The 12,902-nt window shown below is 46.0% G+C and overlaps 2 protein-coding genes across 8 annotated transcripts in view; one reads left to right on the top strand and one right to left on the bottom strand.

Moving 5' to 3' along the window:
- Positions 1-9,331, bottom strand: part of stard7 (StAR related lipid transfer domain containing 7) — a 40,137-nt gene extending 30,806 nt beyond the window's left edge. Inside the window, exon 1 of one of the 4 annotated variants that reach the window (XM_068001323.1) lies at positions 9,234-9,331. The gene's annotated coding sequence lies outside the window, so the exon portion shown is untranslated. Of the gene's footprint in view, positions 1-3,158; positions 3,265-5,323; positions 5,425-9,233 lie in introns of those variants that run through there. The other 3 variants (XM_068001326.1, XM_068001324.1, XM_068001325.1) reach the window with 3 other exon arrangements.
- LOC137335848 (2-oxoglutarate dehydrogenase complex component E1) overlaps positions 9,097-12,902 on the top strand; it is a 78,869-nt gene continuing 75,063 nt past the window's right edge. For 2 of the 4 annotated variants that reach the window (XM_068001322.1, XM_068001320.1), the window contains exon 1: positions 9,097-9,217. The gene's annotated coding sequence lies outside the window, so the exon portion shown is untranslated. The remainder of the gene's footprint in view (positions 9,218-12,902) is intronic. The other 2 variants (XM_068001319.1, XM_068001318.1) reach the window with 1 other exon arrangement.

Genomic DNA, 12,902 nt, shown 5'->3' with positions numbered 1-12,902 from the left:
GCTAAACCTTAATAAAGCACTGGTCAGGCCTTAGCTGGAGTAATGTGCTAAATTCTGGGCACCACATTTTAGGAAGGATGTCAATGCCTTTGAGACAGTGCAGAAGAGACTTACTGGAATGGTACCAGGGATGAGGGACTTCAGTTATGTGGAGAGACTGGAAAAACTGGGGTTGTTCTCTTTAGAGCAGAGAAGGTTAAGAGGAGATTTATAGAGGTGTTCAAAATCATGAAGAGTTTTGATGAAGTAAATAAGGAGAAACTGTTTCCGGTGGCTGAAGGATCGGTAACTGGAGGACACAGATTTAATTGGCAAAAGAACCAGAGGCGATACGAGGAAAAAAAATGTACGCAGCGAGTTGTAATGATTTGGAGTGCACTGCCTGAAAGGGCGGTGGAAGCAGATTCAATAATAACTTTCAAGAGGATATTAGATAAATATTTGAAGGGGGAAAATTTACAGGGCTACTAGGAGCAGGGGAGTGGGACCAAATGGTTAGCTTTCAAAGTGCTGGTACAGACTCGATGGGCTGAATGGCCTCATTCTATGTATCCTCAGCTGGTTTGCTAAATTTTGCAGTACATAAAATGGCACAGAGTTTACTCTGAAAGAGGATCAGAACTTTTCACATATTTCCCCAACTGTTGCCACTTTGAGGTGGTCTTATGGAGAAGGAGCCAATCCTGCATTTACGGTGCATTCTTACTTTCCCTTTACCCGCCCCCCCCCGCCCCAGACCCCCACTCCACCCCACCCCCCCCGCCCCCAACCCCCACCCCGCCCCGCACCCCCACCACAGCTCGCCCACCCCCACCCCACCCCCCCCCCACCCCCCCCCCCCGCAGGCAGTTCCTACTGTTGTCACATTAACTCCTCCTTGATTGATGAGGATGACATGGTCTGTATTATAGATTCTCAGTAAATGTTAACTCAGCTCCATAATCGCTGAATAGAAGTTTGTTGGTAGGGCGGTGTCGGATTTCTTGCTCTTCAGACAGTCCAGTTGGCTGCTAAAAAGTCCTCTCAAACAGCCAAGGACAGACAAGGCTGATTGAATAGAAGGATCAAATTCGAACTTTAGTCATGGCTGGGATTTAAACTCCGGTTCTGATCAGGAGTTTACCATTCAAAGCTGCAGGGAAACACATCCTTCAACCTACTTAACAACAGCAAAAAAATTATCCAACAGGAAGTTCCCATCTGTAAAATCTGTATAAAATTGCATTTCAAGAAATGAATGCTATAGTTTTTTTTAAAAAGGAAAGGTCTACATGATAGGGCAGGGCTGTGAAATCATTCCTTGGTGTCTGGTCATGACCTTGCAACAATCACTGAATCACCAATAAACCCTTAAAACTGTACATCTCTTTCATAGTGGGAACTATACCTCAGTCATATACCAGACTCCAAGGGTAAATTTATGAGAAGGGATTACATAAATTAGGCTTGTATTCCCTGGAATATCGATGGTTAAGGGGTGATCTGATTGAGGCTTTTAGGATTTTGAAAGGAGTTAATAGGGTAGATGGAGAGAAACTTTTCCACTCGGGACATAACCTTAAAATCAGAGTCAGGCCATTTAGGAGAGAAGTCAGGAAACACTTCTTCACGCAAAGGGTGGTAGAAGTGTGGAACTCTCTCCCACAAAAAGCAGTAGATGCTAACTCAATTAATAATTTTAAATCTGAGATCGATAGATTTTTGCTAGCCAAGGGTATGAAGGGATATGTAGCCAAGGCAGGTAAATGGAGCTCGGGTCCAGGTCGGCCACAATCTTATTGAATGGCGGGACAGGCTCCAAGGGCTGAATGGCCTACTCTGTTCCTTTGTTCCATACCCACAAAGCTTCTGACTGATACCCGTCCCTATCAGACCCACACTGTCATTTCCCCAATTGCCCTGTGGATAAATGTGGGTTGGTGTTTTCTTGCTCAAGTGAAATGCAGGTTCAATCGTCCAAATTAGTTTCTTTCCGCCAGGGAAGACAAAATAATCCTAAAGTCCTAAGCAGAAAACCAGAAAGTACTAGATGATCTCCCAGGGTGTTGGTCAAGGGGAATCAAGAGCTGAGTGTCGTCTTCAAGTGAAACAAGGTCAGAGGGCGCGAGATAATTGGACCAGGGCACGCAGACACAAGTCAGTTTCCATTTTAAAGTCACATATTCTGTCTTTATTTTGATATAATATTTTTGATATCATATTATTTATAATAGCAAAAGGTACACAATTTGGGAAGCAGAGAAATTGATGTTTGGAGCTCAGGAGTTTCTCTGTCGTACAGGCTGAGGAACTGGGAGACATAAAACAGAGGCGCTATAGCACCACCATTGATGGGAGGATGTCATTTTAGGAACATAGGATGATTCAAATCTAAGAACATCATGGTGCAGGTTCACTAGATTGTGTGCACTTATGTCAAAGTTTATCGGAGACTCCTCAGTGTACTCAGGCAGCTAGGTCAGAAAAAAAAAGGCAGGCACCAAGAATGCACTACAAGATGGGACAGACGTGAACGGGATACCATGTAGATAGATAGAACACAAGTGTTCTGAAAGTTGCAGTGCTGAAGAAAGAATGAACCCGTGTTTACAACAAATTGTGGAGGAAGGTACGGCAGTCTCAGAGTAGCATCACCTGATCTTTTCAACTTCAATTGCAGCTTCTATATCCTGCATGAGAGAACATAGCAATATTTTTGAAAAACTGAATTGTTCTTCTATTGGGTAAAGGCACTGCCAAGTGTCGCACTTAACCAGAGGTCCTAGGTTCAATTTCTGAACTCAAATACCTTGCAATTACATTCCAGTTAGGATTGATTAGCAATGATGCAAACAAATCAGGAGTTACTGAACTCTCAGCAATGATAATGTGTATTTGTTAAAGGATGTAAAACTGCAAACACTGCAGAAACAAACTACATAGCGCTGTAATACAGGATATAGTGCTTAACACGCCCAGAGGTACTGGCACAGCACTAGGCAACCAGTAATAACTACAACAAGCAAACCTCCCTCTGTGCATCAAGGTTTAACATTGAAAGAATACACGAAGTTCAGACCAACTTGACAACAGATAAGGGCAGAGCTGTACGAATCAACTGCTTTGAGTCAGATTTTGCAACTTACAAAACTTCTTGAGATCAGAAAAGTAGTTCTCACCTTCAAGACAAGACGCTCTTCTCTCAGCGGATAACAAGCTTTGGAAGCAGTTGTGAAAATGTCCAAATTTTAAAAGAGAATTATGTGCAGAACTCTCTGGTAGTTCAGAGACGCAAGTGCACTGTCTAGTGCAAAGCTGAGCCATAGAAACCAGCAAGGTACCAAACGCAATCTGAATTTGTTGATCATAGCTGGGGAGCTACAATTGGCTTCTGTGTCCTAGGTTAGAGAAGAGGGGAGGGGGGGAAATCAGCTTCGATTCACACTCCTGATTGCTGTACAGTGACTTCTGCTGTGGACATTAATGGTGGGCCAGATTGGGCTCAAATGTGATTTCTCCATGATAGAATAGGTTGCCAACACTCAGTGTCCACGTTCACACATGAACAATGGCAGATTTGGGTTCCTTATCGGAGTTGGATGGAACATGTAGAAATGTACCCCAGCATGAGTCTGTGCCTTGAGCGAAAGAGGGGTGAAAACTGGAGGGGTGTTTTCTTTAAAAATTCTTGCATACAAAATTGATCATAATGGGTCTGTTAAGTGCAGCGTCTATAATTGAATTCATTCAGGGATTATGACTTACAGTTTCTATTCCGAGAACAGGAGTAAGAATGTCAACTGGCAGTACTGTGTGAATATGAGGTCATTCTCATCAATAATTACATTAATGCACACTTCCCGTTAGGTAGGTATTCTTAATAGCTCACGTGGGAACAGCTTAGATACTGCAGTAGTTAAATCACTTTGCACTATCAATAGGAAACAGCTGTGACACAACAGCATAGTTTATCTTATATAAAAGGGAGTGATACTTCACACGAGATTGTAAAATATCAAATCATTCCAAGGGAACAGAAACAGCACGTGAGGTGTAATCATTAACACTTCAGTGGGTGAGTTCAGGCATCCATCTGCTTGCCTGAACAGTATGGTCCATGGAGATAAGACTCATCAGTGTACTCTGTACTATGGAGCCCTTTGGATTTTTGTAGTATGACATTTCTGGTAAAAGTCACATCATTGAGCACCCTGTGTCTCAGCAATTATTAAAAAAAACCTTTCATCTTCAAAAGAGTTAATTAAAATAAATTAATTTGTGATGAGAAAATGTGATGCATGATAATTTTGCCAGTTAATTAATAGCTCACTGCCAGGTGCAGTTTTACTCTTCCGATGTTATTTTCCCCACTGGCCAAGTACAGAATGAGTTGCACTCAACCGCAAGTTTATAAAAAAATCATTTTGCACACAAAAGCATTAGCGGGGCATTTATTGGGTTTCTATGATGTGCTTCCTCCTCACCCCTAAGTGAGAACGAGAAACTCACCCTCAACCACTGTCACACTCTCAAATGTTCGCTGCAATGAGAGTTTCACAATTGTGATTTCTGCAGTGATCTCCCCAATCTCAGCCAGGCCGCTGGGAAGGTGTGCTGACTAAAATCATCGTGTTTCCCCAGAAGGCAAATTGACCCAAGTACCTTATGCAACGTTTTTTGCCTTCAGTATTAAAGCAGATGTTTGGGAGCACTATGGCTGTCTCCTCAATGGGGAAATGGTACATCCCACCAGGATACCAGAAAGAACGGTAAAATCAGCTGATCAATATTTTACTAAAAATTAACTTGACTTTTCAGTATGGTTTAAAACTGCGGGCAACATGAGAACATAGGAGACACCAAATCAGAAACTCTTTTACTCCACACCTCCCCTGCATTCCATCCAATCACACTCAAGCTAAAAGGCAACACCTCCTTTTTGTACTTATCATTGGATGCTATAATTAAACAAAGTGCGAGTCCAGAGGTCACGAAGAGTATCGACTCTAAGTTCTCAGAGAAATGGTTCACCAGTGTCAGTGATAAGCAGGTCACAGTGCAGCATTTGGTACTAAAACTAAGTTTTCTGCTATTGCTCTTATATGAAAAGACCAGCTGGTCCATCAAGCTTTCCCCACACTCATGATGCCTGGAACATAATGATTAAACACTTCCTACCCCCCCCCCCCCCCCCAAATGTGGCCATGTAGTCTGGGAGAGGAAAAACCCAGTCTCATTAAAGGCAAATAAAACCTGGGAAATTCCTCTCCAACCCCCTCAGGTGATCAAAACCAGGGCAGGAGATCACAATGAACTTGCATTCATTAACTGTTAATCCACTTACCTTCTATGTGATGCAATCTCAGCCCCAGTCAAGATCCGGTCCAGCTCCCTCTTGAAAGTATGCATAGAATCAGCACCCACCACACCAGCAGGAAGCGCATTCCAGAGGCTCATTGCTCTTAGGGAAAAGAAGAACCGCCTAATATCCAGTCTATTCCTACTTTTGCACAGTTTATATGCATGTCCCCTGGTCCTCCCCAATCTGTCAAACTGAAATAATCTATCAATAGGCACCCAATCCAGCCCTTTCATTATCTTATATACCTCTATCAGGTCTCCTCTAAATCTACACTGCTCGAAAGTAAATAGACCCAGCTCTTTAAGACTATGGGAGTAACTAAGGGTCTTTAAGCTGAGGATCATTCTTGTAGCTGTCTTCTGAACCTTTTCCAAGGCCACTCTATCACCCACCATGTGAGGGGACCATAAGTGGGTGCAGTACTCCAGATGTGGTCTAACCAACGACCTGTATAATGACAGAATGGTGTCCTTTGATTTGTACTGAATAGTTCTATTAATATAAACCAATACCCCGTTAGCTTTGGCTTCTCTGCATTGGTCATGAACCTTCAGTGATCTGTGCACAATAACACCAAGATCCCTTTCTCTCTCAAATGCTTTCAGTACCATTCCCTGCAAATGATAAGTATATTCTGAGTTGGTCCTACCTGCATGCATGACACTGCATTTATCTACGTTAAATAGTTGGCATTGTGTGGCCCATTCCCCAAGCGCATCGAAACCTTTTTGCAGAAGGTGTACTCTCTCGAGTCTTAGCCCTTGCACAAATTTTAGTATCATCTAATAACCTTACTGACCATACCCCCAACACCACTGGCCAGGTTATTAATAAAAACAGTGAAGAGTAGTGGGCCTAGGACCAATCCCTGGGGATCACCACTAGTAACCTGCCTCCAGGCTGATTCACATCAGTTAACTGCAACTTTTTGACTGCGGGATTGGAGCTAATTCCTAATCCAGCATTTCATATTCCAACTGATACCACAAGATTCTATCTTGTGATGTAACCTCGTGTGAGGTACCTTATCGAAGGCTTTCTGAAAATCCAGGTAGACAGTGTCAACTGGGTTATGCTCATCCACTAACCTAGTAACTTCTTCAAAAAACTGAAATAAATTTGTAAAACACAACTTTCTTTTCTGGAAGCTGTGTTGAGTATCTCTAATGGTCCCTTTTTTCCAGTGATCATCTCTTAAGATCCCTATAATGGATGTCAGGCTGATGGGTCTGTGGTTCCCTGGCTCTGATTTGTCCCCTGTTTTGAAAATCTGAACTACATGAGCAACCTTCCAATCTAAGGGAATGATCCCAAACTCTATTGAGCTATTGAAGATATGGGCAAGGGGCTCTCTTTAAGTATCCTTGAATGGATGTTAGCTAGATCTGATGCCCTATCTGTTTTCATATTTTGTATTCTATCCAAGATGACATATCTATTTTAATATTTATAATGTTATTTAATAAAGGGCATCCCACAGCCGAACATGTACATCATCCACAGGAGTAGAGACTGATGCAAAATTTAACAGCTCTGCTATAACCCAGGAACCAGTTTGAATCTGTCCAAAATACCTTTCAGTGGCCCCATACAATCTTTAATGGTCTTCTGACTTCTGACATAGCTGAAAACATGGCCGATGACTCCACAGCCTGTTTGTGGAACAAACTCCCCAATGGCTCAGTGGAAGCACTCTTGCCATTGAGGCAGAAGATTGTGAGCTCAAGTTCCAGGATTTAAGTACACATAACTAAACTGACTCCCCCAATGCACTGCATTCAGAGGTGCCATCCAATGGATGATACATGTGCCTGTTCTTCTTTTAAAGATATTATTACACTATACGAAGAAATGATGTGGAGATGCCGGTGATGGACTGGGGTTGACAATTGTAAACAATTTTACAACACCAAGTTATAGTCCAGCAATTTTATTTTAAATTCACAAGCTTTCGGAGGCTTCCTCCTTCGTCAGGTGAACGATGTGAAAACATGGCCGATGACTCCACAGCCTGTTGCCATTGGATGGCATCTCTGAATGCAGTACATTGGGGGAGTCAGTTTAGTTATGTGTACTTAAATCCTGGAACTTGAGCCCACAATCTTCTGCCTCAATGGCAAGAGTGCTTCCACTGAGCCATTGGGGAGTTTGTTCCACAAACAGGCTGTGGAGTCATCGGCCATGTTTTCACATCGTTCACCTGACGAAGGAGGAAGCCTCCGAAAGCTTGTGAATTTAAAATAAAATTGCTGGACTATAACTTGGTGTTGTAAAATTGTTTACAATTATACGAAGAAAAACAGAAGTTCCTTTCCTTCAATCAACCCCAGGATGTTACTCTGTGTGAATTGGTTGCCATGTTCACTCCACACAATGATTGCACTTCAAAGCATTTGTGGTGACCTCTCAGGGCATGTCCTGTGAGGTGTGGTAGGGTGCTACATGAATGTACCTTTGTTCTTTTTAAAAAATCTTCGACCTGCTCTGGCAGTTCCTCGTGCCCACTGACACCTTTATCAATGCAAGGAACCCCCACTCCCATATCCCATCCCCCTATATCCTACCCCCCATATCCCATCCCTTCCCCCACCATATACCATCCCATCCGTATCCCAAACTCCCCACATCCCATCCCCCTATAACCCACTCCACCATATGCCATCCCATCCGTATCCCAATCCCCCCACATCCCATCCGTATCCCAAACTCCCCACATCCCATCCCCCTATAACCCACCCCACCATATGCCATCCCATTCGTATCCCAATCCCCCCACATCCCATTCCCGAAAACCCACCCCACCATATGCCATCCCATCCCATCCGTATCCCAATCCCCCCACAGCCCACCCCACCATATGCCATCCCATCCCATCCGTATCCCAATCCCCCCTCATCCCATCCCCCTATAACCCACCCCACCATATGCCATCCCATCCCATCCGTATCCCAATCCCCCCCACATCCCATCCCCCTATAACCCACCCCACCATATGCCATCCCATTCGTATCCCAATCCCCCCACATCCCATTCCCGAAAACCCACCCCACCATATGCCATCCCATCCCATCCGTATCCCAATCCCCCCACAGCCCACCCCACCATATGCCATCCCATCCCATCCGTATCCCAATCCCCCCTCATCCCATCCCCCTATAACCCACCCCACCATATGCCATCCCATCCCATCCGTATCCCAATCCCCCCCACATCCCATCCCCCTATAACCCACCCCACCATATGCCATCCCATCCATATCCCAATCCCCCATCCCATCCCCCCTATAACCCACCCCACCATATGCCATCCCATCCATATCCCAATCCCCCATCCCATCCCCCTATAACCCACCCCACCATATGCCATCCAATCCGTATCCCAATCCCCCCACATCCCATCCCCCCTATAACCCACCCCACCATATGCCATCCAATCCGTATCCCAATCCCCCCCACATCCCATCCCATCCCATCCCCCGATATCCCACCACCCCATCATATACCATCACCCCCCCCCCCCACCATATCCAGTCATAACATTTACTTACCCAGGCAGGCCTCCATGCTTCAGTTAACCCCGCTTTTTCACCTGATCACTCTTCCATGTCCAGTCACCCACCCCACCTTTTTGTTACCTGCCCACTGCTCCACCCACGTGTGTAACACTTGTTACCTGGGGTTGGCAGGCGGCCAGTGTGACACGGCCCACTGTGGCTGACGTCATGACGCACAGCGTGAGCAGCCCTTATCCAGCTCGCGCGCCTTGTTTTCCCATGTCATTGCGAGCCACCGCCGGCCGTGGGCAGGAATTAGTCGACAGGGTGACAAGAATTACTTCATAGTGGATTTAAAAAAAGGGAGCGAGAAACTGGGTTAGGTAAGTCTGACTTTACCTGTGTAAATTTTATATTTGGAAATGTGATATTGTTCTTACTTCGTTCCACAAAAAAGAAACTGGCAGAAATCGCGGCGGCGCCGTTGCTCGGTTGGTAAGCGGAAATGCGTCATGTGAGTGGCAGCGACGTTGACCAATCGGTGTTTGGATTCGACCGTCGATCAACTGGAGTGGCGGTCGGTTGGTCCAATCGTCGCTGGCGGTGGTTGAATAAAGGAGGCGGGATTTCCTCTAGGGTGGGGACAGGGTGAAGGTTCTCGGTGCGCGAGTCGGCCGATTGTGGCCTCGGGAAGATACCGCAAGGTCACCCGGGGGCTGCGAGCTCGGCGACCGCGGCCGGAACGTGAGAGGGGCGGGCGAGCCGGCTTCCCCCCCGCCCCCCCCCCCCCCCCCTCCATGCCCCCGCCCTTTTACCTGAGCGAGAGCTCGGGGAACGCTCCGAGATGCGGCTCCTGTGCCCGGTCACCTTCCTCACAGCCGCCCGTCCCCTCACCCGCTTCCCGATTGTTCAGCAACGCGATTCACCCCTTACCAGGGGTGCGTGAGGACACTTGATCCCGCCGCCTCGCTGCACCCGCTCCGTTTAAAGCATTGCCCCCCTGATTAAGCCGGTGTGGTACCGAGCCATGCAGGCCAGCAAGGGCCCAGGTCCAGTCCCTGGTCTTGTGCCCCTGCCCGAGCTCGCGCTCTCTCTCTCTCTCTCTCTGTGCCTTCCCGCCAGTGGGAACGGTGCTATGTTGAGCCTCCGGGCTGGGTTGGGTGGTGTCAGGGATCCCATTCCCGATGGCAATCCTTTCATTCGACAGTGTTGGGTGGGAACATGATCCAAGGTCTGGACGACCTGCTGACACTCGCTGCCCAGGTTCACCTTGACCAAGTACCGGGGGTGGAACCAGCACCCCTGGAAACTACCTCTGCAAAACATCTACACTTCAGGGGAGGAAATGGAAGAAGGGAAAAAAACACGACTCATATTTCAAGGTGCTTTACTGATCCCTTTGTCAACTGGATGTCAATTCTGGTTCCAGCATAGGCATAACTCACACTAAAATCCTCCATTCCTTAGCTGTGCCAGTGTTGCTGTGCAACCGGTAGATGGAAGGGTGCAAAGCAGGATCTGAGGTGCAATCTTTTCTTAAACCCTGCCTCAGAGTGACAACTTGCTGGAAGAACCTGATTAAAATATCTTTTTTATGTGTAGACTCAATGATCCTACAACCAAGCTACTGAAGTATGTGTAGGAAACAGCAGGAGAGGGTTGATTTTTCTTCTTTGTCTCACATAATAAGTGCCTCTTTCCAACGTTCCTCTTCTGGACTTTGATTTAGCTGGCTGCTATGAGATTTTAGGCTTTGTCGTATTCTGGGGGTGAAATGTTTGTGGAGGGCAGACAGTCTCTTGCAGAGAAAGAAATATCAAGGAATGATTTGTTCCTTGTATCCAGTGTAAGAACAGTTCTGTTAAGACCTGCGAGTATGCTCTCTCAGATGAGGAATTGTGCGCTCTGGCAATCCAGAAAGGAATAAAGTTTCCTCTCTTGACCTGCCAATATGTGTAAGCCCCTGCAGTGACCGGTCAAATAAATCAACAACAGCTTTTTGTTTGGTGCTCTTTGCATAAAAGGATGTCTCAAAGCACTTTACTAAGGGATGGGGAAAAGACACAGTAAAATAGGCTTTTGAAGCCAGGGAGAGGGGTAGTCACATGAAATGGTTTTGGTAGAGAATTCCAAAAGGCACAAGTTTAATTATTGAAAAATCAGCCTCTGGTGGAGTGGGATGGGTGGGGGCAAACAGTAACCTGGAAATAGAGGGTGTGAGCTGGGATGCGTGGCTGGGCACTTCCCACATAGGGTGGTGTGAGGCTGCGGAGGGATGTGAACATGAGGATATTAAAATTAATTTGTTGGGGCACAGGGAGGAAATGAAGCTGGATAAGGATTGGGTGTTGGGGTTAGGCTGCAGAATGCTGGAGTAGCTTAACTGTATGAAGGATAGAGATAGGAAGTTTGACAAGGAGAGCCTTGAGATAATGGAGTAGGTAAGGGCTTCACCAGTAGGAGAGGGGTAAGTTGTAAGTATAAGGGGGCCGTCTTCTGAAGATGTTTGAACATGGTCTTTGTGATGGGTGAGTTGCGGGATGGAGATGTAGCCAGTGGTTTGAATCTGCATTGTATTGGGTTCCAGATAATACGTGTATAAAATTGTTTGAGGTGAAACCACTCAAGAACACAAAGGGGTTGAAATTATTTTAACACTGTGTACCAGTTTACTGCAAAGGGTAAGGATGTGCCGTACCCTAAACTAAGTGCGGCAGGTGTGAAAGTGGAGTGTTATGAAGTACCTTTCCTATTACAGGCAAGGTTGTGTGAGAGCACGGCTGAAAGGGAAACCTCCGACTTTGCACTTCGAAGCTGCTGCTCTAATTTTTTTTTTCATTCGTTCATGAGATGTGGACGTCACTAGCGAGGCAACGTTTATTGCCCATCCCTAATTGCCCTTGAGAAGGTGGTGGTGAGCCGCCTTCTTGAACCGCTGCAGTCCGTGTGGTGAAGGTTCTCCCACAGTGCTGTTAGGAAGGGAGTTCCAGGATTTTGACCCAGCGACGATGAAGGAACGGCGATATATTTCCAAGTCGGAATGGTGTGTGACTTGGAGGGGAACGTGCAGGTGGTGTTGTTCCCATGTGCCTGCTGCCCTTGTCCTTCTAGGTGGTAGAGGTCGTGGGTTTGGGAGGTGCTGTTGAAGAAGCCTTAGCGAGTTGCTGCAGTGCATCCTGTGGATTGGAGGCCACTTTGTAAAGACAGACCCAATCTTTGCATGTGTCTGTGATGTGAACATACAAAATTGACAGGCAAGAAAAAGACCAGCTGGTCCATCAAGTCTGCTCCGCACAATGATGGCCGGAGCATCGTGACGAAATACTTCTTCCCTCCCCCGACTTCCCACCCTCATCCCCACCCCCACAGACATGTAATCGTCTGGGAGAGACAAAAACCAGAAAAGCCCAGGGCCAATAAGGGGGGAAAAAATACTTTTTAAAATTCCTCCCCGACCCCCACAGGTGATCAAAACCAGTCCAGGAGATCATACAGGCCAGGTGCTATCTGTAAAGACATTTGCCTTCTCTATGATGTGATCTCTGTTCCAGCCAGGAACAGGTCCAGCTTCCTCTTGAAGGCAGAGAGTCAGCACCCACCTCACCAGCCAGCAATGTATTCCAGAGGCTCACAATTCTGTTACAAGAAGAACCACCACCTAACATCTAGTCTATTCCTACTCTTCCATAGTTTAAATTTGTGATTTTATTGTGATTGCACATGAGGAGTTGTACGCATGCATGGAGGTGTGAATTCACTCGGTGATCTATCTCCACTTGTTTATAAGATGGTACGGAGTCCAGTGGAAGTTTGTGGGACCCACGAAAAATGTAGGTGTCTGCTGTCAGAATCACAACAGTCCAGATCCTTTTTATATTAGTGGATGATATCAGCCATGTGAGTATTGTCTACCTGCCATTAACAGTGTTTGTAGCAGTGTCAAAGTACCGACTGAGATGAGTGAGGACCCATAGATCAAAGTTACCAAACTTTTGGAAAAGTTGGAAGAACTTTAATCCAGGGTCTGTGTTCCACTGTAATTGGCAGTGTTCCAATTTGTTTTTGTTA

The sequence above is a fragment of the Heptranchias perlo genome, chromosome 20 (genome assembly GCF_035084215.1).
Source record: "Heptranchias perlo isolate sHepPer1 chromosome 20, sHepPer1.hap1, whole genome shotgun sequence".
Taxonomy (NCBI): Eukaryota; Metazoa; Chordata; class Chondrichthyes; order Hexanchiformes; family Hexanchidae; genus Heptranchias; species Heptranchias perlo.
Note: the sequence above shows the minus strand (reverse complement) of the source record. Positions and strands in the feature narration are given on the sequence as shown.